The sequence below is a fragment of the Cetorhinus maximus genome, chromosome 13 (genome assembly GCF_964194155.1).
Source record: "Cetorhinus maximus chromosome 13, sCetMax3.hap1.1, whole genome shotgun sequence".
Taxonomy (NCBI): domain Eukaryota; kingdom Metazoa; phylum Chordata; class Chondrichthyes; order Lamniformes; family Cetorhinidae; genus Cetorhinus; species Cetorhinus maximus.
Genome location: NC_135891.1, coordinates 18,973,956 through 18,994,581, shown reverse-complemented (window position 1 = coordinate 18,994,581; position 20,626 = coordinate 18,973,956). Strand labels below are relative to the sequence as shown.

Here is a 20,626-nt window from a genome sequence, read left to right as displayed (position 1 = left end):
TCATCTGTCTATTCATGGCTTTACATGCTGTGGCAATGCCTACAGCCTGCAATATTGTGAGCTTATCCCTCCTTTTTGTAAGTCAGGGTGTGCAGAGCCCCATATGAGCTGATCCAGCAGCCTTTCATCCACGTCCTTAAATTTACATTTTATGGCTGCATGTTGCAGTCTTGTTAAAAAATTGTCACCAGGCTCACCTGTTTCTTACCTCTGACCTTTGAAATCCATATTGGTAAATCTGATGATTTGTTTTTGACTAGAAATGTGTGCTGAATTTTATAAAAAATTTGCCTGGATTTCTGCTGTCTGCTTCACTCAGTGCCCACTTATTAAACAAACTTAACCCTTTCACTCCTGCCCACAACAGATGTAGCTGACTCTTTCTGCTTCAATAGTACCTTTTAGAAAGATACTGAATGTTAGCCTACATTTTTGTTTAAGCTTCTCAGATGCCACCTTGACACCGTCAGCCTCCCAATTCATCAGGGGCTGGAGGTGTGTGTTCCTTTCACAGTGGCAGCCACATCACCTTCATGCCATTCACTCCGTTTTTCTCCCTCCCTCTGGCAAAATTTGAGTTGATTTTCAACCTAATTCAGCATTAGACTTGTTTAAAATGTTGGGGTTTTTATTCACCCCACTGCCACCATGTTATGTCTTCTGGTTCCCATAAGTTAGAAATAATTACATTTTAGTTTTAAAATGCTGGATCTTCATCAAATGCATTTCTTTCAACTCTCCATGTGGCTGGTGAACTAATAGAGTAATACATAGTTGCTCAGCCCATGACTCCAATGCAGCAGTAACATGTGGCACCCTAGATGCATGTTCTCATAACAATTAGTTCCTATTTCTTTACAAATAATACAACAGTATAACAGGAACTGGTTATTTGCCTAATCTCAGTGTACTAGACATATGGAAAATAGTGCTATTTCACTTTAGCTTCATTTTGTTATTAGTATCTACTGGGAGAGAAAGAGACATGGCATCAGCTTTTCAACTCAATTTCCAATTTAGATTTTGCAACGTTACTTAGTACATTAGCAATATTGCTTTTAAAAGCTCCTGCCCATGCAATGTCACATAGAAGGTTGTTGGAAAAATAAGAGAGTACAGGCTGGAAGGATGCCTGTATTGCAATTTTGAGAGTTACCAAAACCTTGGACAGAATTTAGCCCTCGATGGGCAGGTGGGCAGCCGAACTCCGCTGCCGAAATGGGCTCCGCCGCCATTTTGAGTGGGCGGGCCAATTAAGGCCCGCCCAGCGGGCTGCCGAACAGGAAGCGCTATGTGCTTCCTGTGCAGGGGAGGGAGGGATTCCCCAACTGTCAAGGTGCTGTCTCAGGGAGAGCGCTGAAAGTTTAATAAACCTAAAAAATAGCAAAATAAAAAAATTATTAACACGTCCCTCTCATGTGACAATGTCACACGAGATGGGACATGTTAATAAATATTACATAAACTTTATTAAAGTTTTTAAAAACAGACATGAAACCTCATCCCGCCAGTGGATGAGGTTTCATGCTTTTTCAGAAGCCCGCTGGGGCTCCTGGCCTGCCCGCCAGCCTTAAAGTCCTTTAATTGGGTTAATTATCCTGTCAATGGCCTCAATTGGCCATTGACAGGTTGACGGGCGGACAGCTGATTTCGCTGTCCGCCCACCTTCCTGAATATTTAAATGGGGCGGGATGACGTCGGGGGTTCCTCCCGACATCATCCCGCATCATTTATGCGTCGGCGAGCGGGCCCCGCCCCCTTCTCACCAACGGAAAAATTCTGGCCCTTGTGTTCAATTATCATTAAATCACACAAGAAAAATCCAAATTATATAATATTATGCTACACTTTAAATGTAGAATGCTATGTATGCATGCAGCGTGACTTATCTTTGCATGGAAATGGAAGTCTAATTGATCTCAAAACACTACCTAATTTACAGTTTTCACCTCCCTAGTCATATACTGTTGACATATTCTACATAATTTATTCTGAAGATGAATTGCAATTAAGCTAATTTGCTTAAAAGCAACCTCCTCAGACTTATCTGTAAACCAATTGACTTATGTGTCTCAACTGAAAATGTGAGCCTCCCACCTGTACTGCAGGAGTTAGGAACACTAACGTTACCTTATTTAGTGTGGGAGTTTTGTTTACATTCTGCAGATTAAACTATTCAAAATTGCAAACGATGGAGCTTCATGCATTTCGCTGTTGTGGAAACAAATCTTTCTCATCTGTATTAATAACCAAATCCAATTCTGGCCTCTTGTGCATTCTCAAACTTAATGGCTGCACCATTGGAGGCTATGCGTTCAGTTGCCTGCACCTAGAGTTCATTCACTAAACCTCTCCGACTCTTTACCTCTCTTTCTCCTCCTTTAAGATGCTCCGTAACCCTACTTCTTTGACCAAGCTTTGGGTCATAATATCTCCTTATGCAGCTTGGCATCAAATTTTGTTTCATAATGCTCCTGTGAAGCATCTTGGGCTTTTTGTTATAATATGTTATATAAATTGTTGTACATCACAGGTCAAATTCATAGCTGAGGTGCCCATAATCAGCACTGAAGTTTTTTTTGTATAAAGTGACCAAGTGAAGCACAATTGATTTTATTGCTGTCAGCTGAATTATTTCCATTATAGGTCAAGTACTGATCGCCACAACTGCTACTTGTCAAATTGTAGCAGCAAAAGACTTTCATTGTTTATCTGGGTATGTCGTGTGTTATTGTAATAACATTGTAATTCTCATTTTGTACCTTCTGAATAACTTGGATGACATACAGTCTTTGGTTTGTACCACTTAATTACTTTAACAAAATACTTAATTGATGAAATAAAAGACACCCTACAATGACCATTTTCTGTTTCATCTGCTCAATCTTTTGCTAATTTATTTTGAGAATTCTACACTCATTTGTTCATGAGAAGCTAGATTTCTAAAGTAAATTAAAATTTTATGGCAACTTATACGATAAAAGCATTTTAGCGGAATAATAGATTAATAACTAAGAAATTGGCAGAACATGTATTTTTGCATAGATGTTGTCTGTTGCTGAGGGCCCTCCCATGGCATTTCTGATAGGTAGTTTGATTCTTGGAGCAAGTTAAATTAACTAACTGGGCCTGTCCCTGTAAGGTCATTGTCCAAGTACACTCCCATGGGAAGAGATCCAAGTAGATTAAGCCAAGTCATTGTAACCTCTCTTATACTTAGGAGACCAGTAAGAGGGCAATTGTAATTGATTGTAAATTTCAGGCTCCAAGTTAACAATTGGCTTTTATTCACTTTTATGTTAGATTCTTTTGCATCTGCAGAATGTGAGACTGATGGCACTATGCTAGGTGCAAGATTTTATTGGGTAGAATTTTGTCTTCATCACCCGGATGAGAATGTGGCAGATTGGAATGAAATGAACATTGGATAGTTTCTATAAATGTCAGGAGATCTGCCATGCCATACTGCCCAAGGCTGTGAAGGAAAAAGATTATATAGTCTACATATTCAGATAAAATTAATGGTTCTTATGCTTGACAAGCCTTAATGCAGATGCTTTACAGGTGAGATGATAGAATCAGTTTAAGCAGGTAAAGGTGCAGCTTTAGAACCTTGATCCCAGTACCGAGAATCCAAATTGTCAGAGACATAGAAAACACACATTTATTATAATTTGTGGTTGCACCCAAAGAACTAGAAATTAATTTGCTCTAGTCACAATTGTTTCTTTTCAACACATTCTTTGGCTTATTTTGACACATCATGAATCATGTTCAGTTCTGTTGCTCTCATAATTTGAAATATTGCTAGAAAGTTTGTTGCATTGCAAATTGAACCTATCTTTCTATCAAGCTTTAACAGTGAACTAAATCTGAACTGAAGTTAATTTTGAGAGTTGGAAGTGTTCTTCAAGCCTTTGAAATGAGCTGAATGAATGAATATTTTGTCTTTCAAGAATGAGCTGGAACAGTTTGTAATGCAACTCAACAGCAGCATTTCTGGGCATTCTGAAAGAAGCTTGTTCTAACCTGAGAGGACTTTAAGGTTTTCCATTATAGAAGAACTGCAGTCAGCACAAGTGTGGATCTCCCACCATTGTTGGTACCTGAAAAAAATAGGTTAAATACACTGATCCAGTACTCCCAACAGGGAGCAATGTTCAAAAAGAGCATTTATTACAGGTAGGCCCGACAGCATCTGTGGAGAGAGAAACAGAGTTAACGTTTTGAGTCCGTATGACTAAGAGTTAACTCTGTTTCTCTTTCCACAAACGCTGTCAGATCTGCTGAACTTTTCCAGCATTTTCAATTTTTTTTCTGATTTCCAGCATCTGCAGCATTTTGCTTTTAACTTATTACAGGTAGTGTTGATTCTCCAACATACGTTTCCTTCACACATGTCACCCTGCTGTGAGAATGAGATAGGTGAATGTACCTTTGCAAGAGTGCCAATTTACTTTATTTTGACAGGAACAGAGGCCTACATTTTTGAGGAGCTTTGTAAATTCTTACTGGATTCACTTGATCTGCTTTTGCCTGGTGTCTAATGTGCCACATGTAAATGTAAACAAGGGGGTTGGCTGATATGGCATTCCTCTCTGAGAAATGAAACCGCAAGGTAACACTTCTTTTAGGTAGGTAAAGGTGCAGCTTTAGTACCTTGATCCTAGTACCGAGAATCCAAATTGTCAGAGAGATAGAAAACACACATTTATTATAATTTGTGGATGCACCCAAAGAACTAGAAATTAATTTGCTCTAGTCATAATTGTTTCTTTTCAACACATTAAGTGACTTTTCAGAAATTTATAACATGGAATGAATCCTTCAACAACTCATGTTACACATTTGTTTTGTTTTTTGATTATATAATATCCTAAAGTAGGTCAAAACTGAGAAAAGATGGAACCCTCTGTTAGCATGGTTCAACTGGCTAGTTGGGCTGAAGATGGACTGAGTGATGCAATGGATTAGACATTGCCTTTTTAGCTCTGAGACCTAGGTTTGGGTTAGAATGAATGTAGTGTAGATTTTTGGGACATAAACCCCCCTCTTATCTGTTGACTATAAGGGTACAAAATTAAATAGGTTTGAGCAATTAGATTCCTAAGAGCATGAATCCCTATTACAAAACTAACCCTAATTCAGCACTAATTACCTCTATACTAGTAATCTCACCCAGCAAATTCAATGTGGCTGGTGCAAGAAATGCAAAACTATCCAGTTTGAGGTGATCTTATGAGGTGGATGTTGGGAAAGAGCAAGGGAACTTTACTCTGCATCGAATGTTACATCCGTCCTGGAGGTGCTTGATGCAGATACTGGATGGCTTAAGCGTTATGTTCCAACATCCCTCACTTTAATGAGTATGAGGGAAAAAAAGATTTGACTGTTGTAATAATGGAGGAAAATTATTGTAGTAACTCCAGTGAACCAGATAAAAGAGATTAAACCATTTATTTATATAATCAACACACAACTTGTACAAGTATTGATTAACTAATATTACAAGCCGGCTACATAAGAAAGATATTGCTTTTATGCATCACGATTTCATGTTAGGGGAAAAAGTATAACACTTTGAAAGGAATAAAGATTTCTCTTTCCATATGCTCTTAGATTTCTACAGGCCTACTTGATTAGGGTTCAGCCTACCAGTTTACGTGCACATGATATATTTGTAGATGTCAAGCATCATAATTTCCCTATTGACAATGTCTTCATAGCTGTTTATCTTCAGCCTTCATTGACAGTTTCAGCTCAGGCACGTTCTCTGTCTCCAGCTCATGCTGTGGCGATCAATGCACAGCTACAGCTGGTTGAAGGGGACCAAATCCATAGAAGAGTTGATTTGGTTCCATTTTACCAGCTTTAGCAAAGCATTTGACTCAAGAAAGGGCAGTTGTTTATCTGAAATATTGATTTATCAATTAAAAAAACATTCACATTTTCTGTAAGAATGGAATCGATTATCATTTCTTAATCAGCATACAGCCACTTTGCAAATCCACTGCCACGTAGAATAATATTGTACTTACCAACTGCACTGGTAAAATTTCAGCCACATCAACTTCTTATTGGTATTTTAGCCTATCACTGTTCGTTTACTGTATGTAGTTCTCTAAGTATTCGACTATTCTACATCTTATCTATTGGCAGATAAGCATTTCTCATGTGAAAGTTTAAGAACAGACATTAATGTCTCCTAGAAAATTGCAGACAGGCACTTTTGTCCTCTTCAGAGTTTCCTAGTTATGAGCAGAAAAAAAAGGAATAACATTAAAAGCAAAGGTGGTTATTGTTTTCTGCAGATCAATTTGTGATCTCTAACACAGCACCATTCTGTAACCGGCACCACCTCTTAAATTGTACGTCTCTGATGAATGTAAGACCCGCATTCTATCATAACTACAAATCAGCATTGAAGCACTTATAAATCAAGAAGTAGCAAAATATATATTCAGTTAGCATTAACTTCCTTGTGCTAGATAGGGATATTCTCTCCTCTCCCGACTCAAGCAATTAACAGGAATTTGTAAGAAATATGCATAAGTTAGGAAAGGCATAGTGGAATAAAATGAATAGCTAAAAGGAGGCAATAAATTGCAATTTCAACATAGTGCAGGAAAAATTAACACCCAGAAGCTGACAGGTTGAAAAATATACCCAGATGGCAATTAATCAGGAAATATATATTGGTAATTCTTATATGGTCTCTGCAATTAACAAAACAAAACATATGATGCAGTGTTACTGATTCCCATTCTAAGCTGCTATTGAACTAAAACTATCTCCTTATAGCATAATACCTTTTGCTGTCATGATGCCCCAGAATAAACATGCAAAGCTCAGAAGTAAGTTCAAGTAAACACATTCTATGATTATCCTAGGGCAATGGAAAAATAAGTGCTGGATTAACTTGGATCCCCAGAATGATCCTGGAGAAGAGAATGGTTTGATAGAGGATAATGAGCAGGATTTGATCCCGTCAAGTCTGGTGATGGGCACTACGTCAACTATGTATCAGGAAAGCTCCAGTCTGTATCCCTTTAACTGAAGGAGCAAAAGATGAAGGGCTTGGGTTTTCATCCTCAAGATGGGTAGCGGGAGCTGGGAAAATTCCCAGCTCGGGAGAAAGTGCCCGCAAGGATGGGATTTCCATTGTTTAGTATGGGGAGGTAGTGGGTGCAGGCTGGAGTCTGGCCAGACAAACTGGGAAAGAGTTCTGAGGCAGCCATAGGGGCTGCCAAGTTCAGAGGCGGACTGCTAAAAGGGCTGCCTCGTTGGTGTGGGGTATCATCTCAGTTAGAATAGAAATAGAAAGGCCCTCACCCCTCACAGCCTCTCGCATCCACACACTCCCCATGCCCCATCCATGCCACCTCATATCTCCCACCCAGCCCCTAAACAGGCTTATGCATTTCTGGGCTCTCAGCATGCCTTATTATATATTCCTGGCTGAGAGCCCAGACATCCATTAGAATACTGAAGCTAAATGAGCTCCAGAGAAAACATTGATTAACAGCTCTGGCTCTCTGAGCTCTTCTGTCAATTTCTGTCAGGTTTAGCATGCTTACAGGTGTTGATACTTCAAAGGGTTTGGAGAATTGACATTTTTATTGGGCTAGTAAAAAGGAGCTTTTTTTAAAGAAAGTGGAAAGTTATCAATTAATGCCTTTTTAAAAAAAACTTTGTATTTACACATCTTACTGTCACTATTGGATCTATTGGTTCTATACAGTGTACAAGTGAATGAATGCCATAGAAGAGTGATAGTTTGGCATGGGGTGTCATGGGGAGCCATAGAGATTGTTGTGGGGGGGGCAGGGGGTGCATGCCATGGCATGTGGAGCATGAGGAGGACCTCTGAATTTACTTTTTAAAAGGTCCCCTTGGTTCATGACACTTCTGAGGTACTGTGAACCATGACTCATGAAAAATCTGGCCCAACTTCATGAAAATTGCAGAGGACACGCCTTTTCCCACAACTGAGCCAGCCAGGTCAGGAGTACAGGGTCCACGCTCGTGACCTGAACCAGCCCACACCCTTAAAAGGCACTCCCAAACATCAGAAATCCCAGGAATGGGGTTGGGAATCTAGAAATTGGGACCCGCCTTCTTTAATTCATTTACTAGGCCAGCATTTATTGCCCATTTCTAATTTCCCTTGAGAAGGTGGTGGTGAGCTGCCTTCTTGAACCACTGCAGTCCCTGTGGTGTAGGGAGGGAGTTCCAGGATTTTGACCCAGTGAGAGTGAAGGAACGGCGATACATTTCCAAGTCAGGATGGTGAGTGGCTTGGAGGAGAACTTCCAGGTGGTGGTGTTCCATGTATCTGCTGCCTTTGTTCTTCTAGATGGTCATGGTCGTGGCTTTGGAAGGTGCTGCCTAAGGAGCCTAAGCAGTGCATCTTGTAGATGGTACACTCTGCTGCCACTGTACGTCAGTGGTGGAGGGAGTGAATGTTTTTGGAAGGGGTGCCAATCAAGCGGGCTGCTTTGTCCTGGATGGTTTCAAGCTTCTTGAGTGTTGTTGGAGCTGCACTCATTCAGGCGAGCAGAGAATATTCCATCAGATTCCTGACTTGTGTCTCGTAGATGGTGGACAGGCCTTAGGGAGTCAAGGGGTGAGTTATTTGCTGCAGGATTTCTCACCTTTGACCTGTTCTTGTAGCCACAGCATTTACATAGCTAGTCCAGTTCAGTTCCTGGTCAATGGTAGCCCCCAGGATGTTGATAGTGAGGGATTCAGTGATGGTAATGTCATTGAATGCCAAGGGATGATGGTTACATTCTATCTTGTTGGAGATGGTCATTGCCTGGCACTTGTGTGATGTGAATATTACTTGCCACTTGCTAGATCAAGCCTAAATATTGTCCAGGCCTTGCTGCATTTGGACATGGACTGCTTCAGTATCTGAGGAATTGGGAATGGTGCTGAACATTGTGCAGTCATCAGTGAACATCCCCACTTCTGACCTTATGATGGAAGGAAGGTCATTGATGAAGCAGCTGAGGATGGTTGGGCCTAGGATATTACCCCGAGGAACTCCTGCAGCGATGTCCTGGAACTGAGATGATTGACCTCCGATAACCTCAACCATCTTCCTTTGTGCTAGGTATGACTCCAACCAGTGGAGAGTTTTTCCCCTGATTCCCATTGAATCCAGTTTTGCTAGGGCTCCTTGATGCCACACTTGGTGCCTGATGTCAAGGGCAGTCACTCTCACCTCACCTCTGGAGTTCAGCTCTTTAGTCCCTGCTTGAACCAAGGCTGTAGTGAGGTCAGGAGCTGAGTGACCCTGGCAGAACCCAAACTGAGCGTCAGTGGGCAGGTTATTGCTAAGCAGGTGGCACTTGACAGCACTGTTGATGACCCCTTCCTTCCCGACTCGGTGAAAATCCAGGCCTAGGACTGTAAAATGAGAAATAATCAAGAAGAAAGAGAGTGAAGGTTTTGCTGGGGATAAGGCCATTAAACCAGAGATGGATCAGAAAGTGGATGAGCAAATCAACAACTGCAGGTGCATCATGCTGAATCAAAGGCCAAAGGCTAAGCAATTAGGAGTTTGAAAGTGCAGTCATGAGTAACCAGAGAGTTTTCTATGGCTACAGAAGGAAGTTAAGTTGGAAGAGGCTGGAGGGGGGTGGATGGATGGTGACTCACCATTGGTGAGGGCTTCTTGCTTACAGGAGTTTTCTCAATTGTTTATTTAATGAATTGATTAATTTAATGAGTGAATGCAATGACATTTTTATTTTCATAGGTCACTAACCTCAATAACTTTGCTGTGCTGGATTTAAGCATCATTCTAAATAAACTATATCCGAATTTCAAATAGATAAGTTTCAGAAAAAATACCATGATGTATGGCATGGTATTTTTTAGGAACTGTTCCCTTTATCTGTTCATGTGATTAACTGGAACATTGACAAGAATGATTAAAATCTATTTGTGACAAACGTGCAAACTGAAAAATAGCATTTCACTGAACTTGAATAATCAAGGGGTATTTTTTCAGTAATGTTCCACTGACTTAACAGAATTTAACACATTTGAACAATTTGGAGATCTCCATATCAGAAGATGCTCTTTACAAATGCTGCAACATTGCTGAGACATAAAATGCCTGATTTTCAGATATATATTTGCTTAAGTTAAGGCAAATATATGAAATATGGATAGGTAACTATATGATTACTGTAAATAAGGTAAAAAAAAGTTCCAATACATGACAATGAATTAACAGCTTTGAGCCAAAAATATAACAAAGGTTCCTATTTAAGTACAGATCAACAGTGCACACTGGATTATCCAATAATAGTCATCTAAATTGTCTATTTAATTACGTGTTTCAAAACTTAGTCTCCATCTTTACAGGTACTGTCATTTTGTGATGTTTTAAATTGAGGCAATTCTCTATAAGCTCAGGAACCACGGATAATGGTCATCCCTATCATTTCAGGCAATAGTGTCCCACTGTTCCAGTTGCTAGTTCCCCTTCTCGTTTGTTAAAGGATAACTTACGAGGCAAATTGGAGTGGCAATATTCTCTGTAAGGAGGAGAGCAAGATGCAGGATGCCAAAATTTCTGAAAACTATTAATCAAGCAGTGCTGTTCATGAATCGAGAATATCAAATATACAGTTGGTGGGCTCATACTGAATTATCTTCCTGGTTTTCTGAGCCACATCTACTTATATATTTTGGCACTTACTGTTATTTATAAAAAATACTTAACAAAGGATAACATTACTTCGTATAGCTCAGTGTGTGTAGTTTGAAACTTGTATTAAGAATATTTGTGCAATTTATTTCTGCACGATGGGTAAATCATTACTTGGGTTATGTATCACAGTTAAGCCAAAATTAATAATCTAGGTTATTGATCATCTTTAGGTTTATTTAAGAATATTTTTGCAACACTGAGAATACTATTAGAAACATGAATAAAGAACATGTGAATATTTGTGACCATTACCAGAATAGTACCAGAGATGAGGGACTTGTAGAGACCAGAGAAGCTGGGACTGTTCTCCTTCGAGCAGGGAACATTAAGGGGAGATTTAATAGAGGTGTTCAAAATTATTAGGGGTTTTGGTATGGTGAAAAAGGAGAAATTATTTCCACTGACAGGTGGGGCAAAAGCAAAAGGACACAGCTTTAAAACAATTGACAAAAGAACCAGGGGAATGATGAGGAGAAAGCTTTTTTTGTGAGTTATGATCTCAGATGCATGTCTGTAAGGATGGCGGAAGTAAATTAAATAGTAACTTTCAAAGAGGAATTGGATGTACACTTGAAAAAGAGCTATGGGAAACAACTGGAGGTCGGACTAACTGGATAGTTCCATTAAAGAGCCAATAGGCTCAATGGGGCAAGCGACCTCCTTCTGTGCTGTAAGACTGGTCAACTTTCAAAAGTTTCTTGGTAGATTTTACAACCGTAGAGCTGTCAAAAAAATTCAATAAAGTAGAAATATCCATACTTAAAATTTGACAGATGAATTGTTCCTAAATAAAATTTCTCTGTCATAATTTAGTTCCTTTCAATTTTGCATCTTTTTGCATGTGATTGTTGCACCGAATGTTTGCTAATTTGTGATTTATTAACTAGTAATTTAATCAGTGCAACCGTCGTAAGGAATCCCCTTCCTGATTTGATTTGTGTGGCTTCTAAAATGCAACAAATCCTTATGTGTTTTATACTTTTTCTTGATGAAAAAAATTGATTCCTTCCTTGTGAGAAATGGATTTAAAAATAGTTTTAAAAACTTGGCAGTGTTATGATGATTTTTAGTGGCTAAACTATGCCTATGTAGACACTGTCATTAAGGCACAGATTTCTAGTTATTCAATTTAAATGTTTTTTTTATTGTGATAATAACTATTTTATAATTCTGTTAAAATTCCTCTTGAATTGTAGCCTTTTTATTTGTAGTATATTCACCAAATACAAGATAAGGTTCACTTTTGACTAAAGAACTATGAAGATGGAGGCGCTGGGTAGTGGAGTGGCATGGTACTTTTTGACCTATCTTTATTGTAACCCAGGAGTGGTGAGATGCAAGTTTAAATTCCCCATGCTGTTCCACTCCAAATTGGAGGAATGTGCTGAATAAAAGCAAAGGAAGTGGCAATTACAGAATGGATCATACCTCTGGACAGTCAAAAGAGTGGAATTGTCAGAGGCTGGGAGGTAGCTACTTGACTTCACAGCTACAGAATGGTTGAGAACTTGAGTTGATCTTTCACCGTTCTATTTTCCTGAACAAGAGCAGGTCTCTGTTTTTATATTGATTAAAGTATTCATGCTTCCCATAATCGTTTTTGTTAATGAGAGATAGAGTCAGACTTTGTTTCAGAAACGGATTTTGGTGACATTACTGAGTCTCATCGTTACTTCATAAAGGCTGTTTTCATTAGTTGCTAAAACTAATCTCAGTGTTTGAAATATTAACCCATCTTTCTCCTTCAACTGCTGACTGCCCTGCTGTGTATTTCCAACATTTGGCGTTGTAGTTTCAGTTTCCCAGCATTCATTTTATTCACCTCACTGATGTATATATATTTTAGATTATGTTGGTGAACTTGTTAATCTAGTATAAATTTTTTTTTAATTGTTTTAACAGGAGACAATGCCTCCATAATAGATTGCAACCAAAGAGAAAACACTGTAAATTTGGGTATTTTCATTGAGATTGTGATTAAGATTCAGACCTCAACAGTGACAGTAACTAGGCTCGTAATAAAGCATATTATCTCTTATTGGCAACCTTAAAACCTAGCAACTCTTCCCAATCTGCTCTAAATAATTTGGAACCCATAGTATTAAAAGAGTGCAGAAACATGTGGTGCATTGAACTTTTTTCCTCAAGAGATGCACCACATAACTATTGTTAAAGGAAGCATTTGAAGTATGAAAACCATTCAAATTGTTTCCACCATTAATGAACGTGATGACTCTAAAGTGTCATTTTGTGTTAGGTGTTATTGAAAATGCTTTTGTAAATGTTTGCATGTGTTGTATGATAGAAACCACACGTTGTTTCAAAAGCTGCAGTGGTTTGAAGCTTCAGGGTTCAGGGTGAAACATGAACAATTTAGACACAAGAAGAACTTCATTTGAAGGATTTTAACTTCCTTGTCATTTTTTTTACTGAATTTAGCTAAGAGAGCCCACCACAAAATGTTTACTGCAAAATCCATTTTGTGCTACTGAAATGGACATTCTTTGTTAGTTTGGTTTTTAAATCAGAATTATTTTATCAGCCGTGAACAATAATGGTCATTATCAGTGCAAATCAAAGCACAAAAATGTGAAATGAGTTCCCACAGCTATTACTTTGAACAGTTATTGAGCTATTTTGTTTAGTTGAAGAAATAATTTTAACCTAATTGCAGCACAAATAAGTGTGAATTCTCCTCTTAAAGTAAGTAATTGTATCAATTAACTGTATTACAATCCAAGGTAACCTCTGCGGAATATTCAACGTTTCAGCTCTACATGCTGACTTCGATGTTTTTTAAAGACAAATATAAAACATTGCCATTTTGAGCTCCTTCTTAATAAATACTATTACCACGCCTCTGCCAACATTTTGTTACATTAAATTTTAATGCTTAAAAAGTATCTAATTACTTTATGAATATGGGAAAGAACTTCACAACTGAGACAGTGGATCTTTTAACTTTAAATCAGCAACAGCATTTGCTTTATTAATGTGATATGTGCTGAAAAAAAATTAATAAGACCCGGAAACTTTTCACATGACAAATTTAATTATTTAATGAGGAAGCTGCTCTGATAAAATATTAATTATTCACTTAAAATCTCATTTAGGCAAAAATGCTCACAACATTGAACCAAATCAATGAGAAAGAACATTGACTTCAGATGGTTTAAATGAGCATTTAGGACAGAAACGAGTGAGTACGTCTATTTCCTGTTGCTCTTCATACAACATTGAATAGATTCAGAGTTTCTCCTGCCAACTGGCCTGAATTTGACTATCAGGGAACATTGTTTAGCAGAACGAATGAAAAATAGCTACTTTAATAAACTGAAATAGGCCCACGGAATGAAAACTTAGAGGCTCAGTGTCACATCTAGTGTGCTCAATTGACCGTGCGGGTGACTTTAATCATATAACCATGAACCCGATGTGCTCCCCAGCATCTAATTCCAACATATTAAAAAATGACCCATGAAAAAGAAAGTTGTAAAAGTTTTTCCAAACACCCTTATAAAGATTACATTGAATAAATCTCAAAGCTTTCCAGTACAAAGTAAGCATTAAATAGGATTTGTTACTGCTATGTATGGTATACCAATTTTGTTAGACAAATTGTAATCACGCAGAATTTCATTTGGAAGATGTAATTCTATGTAATACCCATTTGTTTGATATAAATAGGTTAACAATGACCACAGGTAATATGGAAGTTTTTTTATAGTTGTTAATGCATGCTATTTTTTTCAATGTGTACAGTCCTTTAAGATTGGATAGTTCACAAGCTTTAGGATAAAGAAAATTGTCAATATTTCAAATATTGTTGACTTAGGTGTGATAATTGATAGGTAATGCGTGTATAAATATTATAAAATTAGTTTTGACAGCTTTAAATTTAAGCCATGATGGCTGACAACAGGAATAGTTCAGATTTATCTTGCCCAGCTGTTCAGCTACCAATCACTGTACACTACTGCATTTGGTTACCATGAAAAGCATCTCGCTGTTCCATTACAGGGGCTGGTTAAGTAGGATTTCGGCACAGAGGGCAGCTGAGAATGAGGACTATTTATATCAGCTGTCATGGCGTTCTTGGACACTTTAGGCTGATGGGGTGCTTATTTAGACAACAGATCACTTCCATGTGCTGCCCATATCAGGGCATGGTGAGCTACTTGCTCAGACAGCAGAGCGTTTCATAAAAAAACTGCATCTGTTCAGAACGTCAATCAAGCTTCCTGAAAAAAATCCTTCAGCTACAATGGTGTCAGCAAATGTTCAGACCTCTCCACCTTTTGGGAGGGTAGAGTAAATAGAGAAGAGGATGGGCAGGGGAGAGGGAAAGTTAATCACACTGATAGATAGGGCCCTTCTCAGCAGAGAGCATGAATGATGCAACTACACCAGTGTGGTGAAATGTCTTTGTGCGTCTATATGGCCTTTTCTCTACTTTTATCTGAATATAACTGTGGAAATAGGGCAAGATTAAATTGCCAGGCCGGTGTCAGACGCATAAAGAGATACTGCAGTGCAGTGCTAATCTTTCTGCAATAGGACGTGCACAGCCCAAACTCTGACTCAGCAGATTTTTTTTTTTTGATTTGTTGATCCAGGTACCATACTCTCAATTTATGCTAAAACGGCAGCTGCCGCTTCCCTTCTTTAACCTTTAACCACACATAAAACGCACATTCTGGCAACCCTGTGCATTTTACATAAAACTCGTTCCATTCTTAAATGCTGAACACGTGCTTCTGATTTCACTTGCGCCCTTTTTTAAAAACAAAAATGTCTTTCAGTTCTCCATCCTGATGTGAGAAAACTGATCGACCTCTAATGCAGCAGCTGAAATATCTGTCCTTTGGGTCAATCTAATCATGCTTAATAGTGGTTTCCTTCTCAACACAACATTTTTCACTTCGGGACGACAGCTTAAAATGAGATTGCTTATGCGCTGTTCACTAATGCTTACGCTGGGACCAAATCTAGGATTTTAAACACTAGCACAATAAAATGGTGACTGGCTTTGATAGTTGAGCTATTAAATTTGGAATGTAAGCTGTCTTATTGTTTGTAGACACTAGAATTTACTAGATAGCAAGTTTACCAACTAACATTAATTGAAAGATCCCATTGGCATTTCTTGGTCATGTAATAAATGAATAATAAATTGACTTCATAAAGGGCATCTTTGGTTCACTTCCAATATGCTTTTCACCACTAAATATCTAATGAGTTACAACTTTGGATGTTTGCTTTTAGTTGGAAAGAAAATCTGAAACTTAAAAAAGCAGTGTAAAGGGTTGGGCAGTTGTTACAATTATTTTGATATGAGATCCTACATTTTGGAATTTAAAATCAGAATTGATTGGTAAATAGTAGGTTGTGATACAGTCAAGAAAAGTCTCTCAAAAGCAGTGGTCTGTACCTTCCTATTAATAAATCATAAATTCCCTGAAGTGCTGGCATTGAGTGGTAAATAAAATGCATTAACCAAACAGCCCAACATGGTCATGAAATGCTATTCAAATCCGCAATGGCCAAATGGGCCGAGACCTTAGCAGAGAATGCAGACTTATTCTGTGTGACTGTGCCTGTCAAGTTGGATTGAATACAACCCACAATGCCTTTCTGTCACCCTCGTCAAAGGTCATCCATTTATACTGCAGAATGTTCTCAACCTAGTCTGTTTCCCACCTGTTGCTGCCGCAATTCCTTTGCAGGGCTTAACATCAGTGAGATTCTCCTGAAGAACATGTATCGCATGACGACTGACTAATCAACAACACTTACACCCTCTGACCTTTATCAAAAGTTGCCAAGATTAAAGCGTGATTGCCTTTCCATAACAGTACATCAGAAAACCAATTATTTTTCTTTTGCTGGGTTTTAAAATCTTACAATCCTGTTTCAGAAATTACAAGTGGTTTTTATTTGTAGTCTGTTCCTAACTAATGAGTTAAAATCATATGACATGACCTACAATTTATTCCCTTGTATAAATTCTAAAATGCACCGTGCAGCCATGCCTGACAGAAGAAAAATATGGTAAAGAAACATGCTACATGTAAAGCATCAACAAAACAACATCTCATTCACAAATACAGCTCTCTCCAGAAAAAAATGTGTAGGATTTCAATTTCTGTTTTTTTCAGTAGTGACTTAGTTTCATGTGGACATCTGTTTATGGTAAATCTGCCAGTTAAATTGAGCATAACACAAAATTTTAAATAAAAAGATTTGTGACAACAAGTAGGTTTGCAATTTTACTCTATGCCCTTTGCATTCTCAAAAACAAAACAAAAAAAAAACCGGTGACGGTTCACATAATTAGTTAAATCTGGAAAGTCTGCTGTAACTTTGCGGCAAAACTTTTTTCGATGCGCAAGTTGGCTTCGAACTTGGCGCAGACTTTCCAAAAGGTTCAGCCTTCAATAATGGGGGGAGGGTGGGGTGGGCGGTGGTGGTGGGGCAACTCTCTTGCTGATTTATGTTTTGGGAAATACGTTGAAAAAAATGTCTTTGAGGTACAGTGACATTTGGATACACTGTAAAATATTTGACTTAAAATTTGCTGGAAATTCTTAAATTGTTAATTTTGACAATAATAATGGCAAAATACAAATGTCACCATCTCAAGCTGAAAAAAAAAAATCAGATTTAAATACATTCCCCCTGTTCCCGAAAGAATTAAGCCTGCTGCTATATGCTGCTAGACTGATCTGGTGATAAGGGTACTCCTGCAATTTGAAGTACAATGTGGTGACTGCATGACTAAACAAAAATTGTCACCATTTACTTGACATTATTCCCCTTTCAAAATAAATAAAATGAATGCTATTTTGATTCTGGTTTGTTAAAACAAATGTGGACAGGGAGCTTTTCTCTAGCCTTGTATTTCAAAGCACTGCTGCAGTCAGCATATTGAATATTTAATGTCCTGATGAGCAATTCCACCTGCTGACACAGGAAAAGTGACAGAACAATACATGCACTACAACAAGCTCATCAATTGACTCCACATTCAGGCTGCCCTGTCAGGCAATTTTTTTTTTCTGGAATGGTCACTCTTCTCCGATGAACCTTTCCTACCAGAAATACATACTTCTTTACATTCCATAGCTTGCAAGGTTCATATGGGCATATAAAGAAGTATGTGCTCCAAGTAGGCAATGGCTGGATGCGCATCCTTCATGTAAAAAAAAAATGCTGATTCAGAATCCATGCTCCCCACGGTCTGGGTTACATGCAATGAATTTAAAGGAGTTAGAAGGGTTTCTTTACCCCCTACCCCACCCCCAACCGCACCCCTCCTTTTCAAACTATTGTTAAGAACTACAAAATGGAAATGCATATTTTCCATGGATTAGTATATAGTAGAGTTTGCGGGGGGCGGGGTGGGGGGGGGCTGTGGTGGGGGTGGAGGGGTGTGGTGGGGGTGGGGGGTGGTGGGGGGGAGACACTGGGGAACACTACATTTCACAATGCTTTAAGTCAAAGACATTCTCACAGCCAAGACATGTTGCATATTTTATTTCATGCTAAGATCAAAAAAAGAAGACTTTTTATTATCCAAACTGGTTGTTTGTCACACAGTTTAGAAAAGGAAAAAAAAATTTTGCTTACCTAGGTTCAAATGACAAATTCCATTAATTATGGGGGTCTCCTAAACCAGAATTTTGACTGGTGGGCGTGTAATTTCTCCCGGGATTACTTCTCGATTTTAGGGCGCATGCACATTTAGACTCGGTGCAGCTGGAAGCACACATCTGTTGCCATCACTGACAGTTCACTTGTAAGTCGCTGTTAAGACAGCAAGGCTTTCCCCACAACAGAGATTTCATAAGGCCGGACGCGGCACCGGTTCGGCCCCTCGTGATTTCCAGTCCCATCCTGTGCTTTTCAGTCGCTCTTTCTCAGTCTGTGTCTTTCTCTGTCTGCTTCACAGTCATTCCGGGCTGAGCTTTAAACCTCCCCTAACAATGTGGGCAGAGTAGCGACGCTGAAAATGATGATCAGACTGAATAAAAGGCTATTATGGGCAGGATTTAGACACTAAAGCAAAAGCAAGAGGTCACACAGGGCACTTAATGCTCATTCAGCATTGCTGTAATGGTATGCTCTGCTCGTCCACTCACCTGCTTTGTTGACTGCTACTCCGTCCAAGCCTTGCAGATCAATACCAATTTGCAGGCAAATGCGGAGCAAATGTCTCAGTGTTAATGAGTTTTACAATTTCGCACGTCCCTCTGATCAAAACTACCAGGGAGGCTTTAAACAAACTTCAGCGGTGGACGTTTGAAGCTGGGAGGAACATTAATTTTCCAGAAGAAAAATTTCAGTGAGGCCCTGCTGGTTCTTTTTTTTTCCCCCCTCTTTTGCTGCTACTTTTCATTTTAGTAGTTAATTTAAAAGAGAAAAGTATCTTTCAGACAAGTTATAATCACAAGCCTGCTAACTTTCCTCAGATGTCAGGGATAGTTCAGCTACACTGCATTCTCTCTCAAACGCTGGTTGGCACCTTTAAAATTTCGCATGATAATAGCAGCACAAGGAAAGCGAAGATAAATGTGTGACACATTCCTCTGCCATTTGACAAATGAGGAGGATAGACACTGAGAAACAAATGAAATCAGAAGCTGGCTACAGATGATCTCACTAAGGAAGCATACATGCAATGAACACGAGGACAGCAGGAAATTGACACCACCCCCACCCCCCACCCCCCCTCCCCCACCCCCCCATACCATGCCACCCCCTTAGAATATCATTCTTTGCATCAATATTAATTTATGAGAATTCCCCATACAGGACATGGGATGAAAGTTTTTATTAAGCTATGATTAAAGGGACACGGGCTTTTACTAACTCTAGTCACATTGTAGGATATGCTGCTATTAAGTAATTACTATTATTCTTGTTATTTATCACTGTGTTTTATTTACTACATCACTTTGGTCAGCATCCATCAAGCAGCCTGTCTCAGCATTAAGCATAAAAGGCTTTTTAACCTTTCAAAGTGATCGCATGTCAGAGGTCTCACATTTCTGTTTAGATCATTCCAGCCCATTGCTTAGCTCTGCAGGTTTTTTTTTTAAATACGAAGAATTATACCCTTGCAACCTCCTGCATTCATACACATACACACACACACACATACACACACACAGCCTCCCATCATCACACTAAAATATATGGACAGACACAGACACACAGACCAACTGACACGCGCACAGATATATCTGGGAGCATGTTGCATGGACAAGGGCTTCCTGAGCCCCACTGTCAGATACAAATGCAGTCAGAGCAGTTAGAAGAGAAGGAAAGAAGAGAAAGACATACCAGATCAGAGATTCTGTTGCAGCAGTTGTGTCACCAGAGCACTAGCTGAAAGCTGAATCAGCTTTGGAGAGTTAGGGATGCATAGAGGAGGGTCACAGTATCACGAGGTAATAATGCACTTCATGCAGCAGCCGTCAGCCTTCTCTCATAACCAATCTCCTATGCAGAAAACGGGCCCTGTGATGGTATTAGTCCTCAGATGTAGAAATTCTTCTGAATTTAGCAGCCCCAACTCCTTCTATCCTGCTGCAGCACAGGCTTGCCACATTGATGGGTGTTAGAAGGTATAGCAAACAAGCGACAAGCAGTAGCTGAAAGGCACAGAGAGAGGGAGAGAGAGAGAGCAATCGAGAGAGACAGAGACAGAGAGAAGAGAGGCAGACCACGCTGAAGGACAAAACCAGGAGTTTAGGAGAGGCAACCTTCACTTGAATGGATGCTGCAGCACAGCACACCTTGATACATATGAGCTGTGCTGAACAGAACTGCGAGAAGCTACCTTCTCCCTTCCAGAGGTCAGTAGAGGTCAGGACTCACGCACGCAGGAGGGGG

General features: G+C 39.2%; 1 long non-coding RNA gene across 2 annotated transcripts; it reads right to left on the bottom strand.

The window, feature by feature from the left end:
* Nucleotides 1-5,440: 5,440 nt before the first annotated feature.
* Nucleotides 5,441-20,209, bottom strand: LOC144688468 (uncharacterized). Of its 2 annotated transcripts, XR_013578421.1 has the most exons (3): nucleotides 20,075-20,209; nucleotides 18,359-18,734; nucleotides 5,441-6,248 (listed from the first exon to the last, which is right to left on the bottom strand). It is a non-coding gene; the product is annotated as an uncharacterized LOC144688468 (long non-coding RNA). The 2 variants fall into 2 exon arrangements; XR_013578422.1 differs by lacking the exon at nucleotides 18,359-18,734.
* Nucleotides 20,210-20,626: the final 417 nt, after the last annotated feature.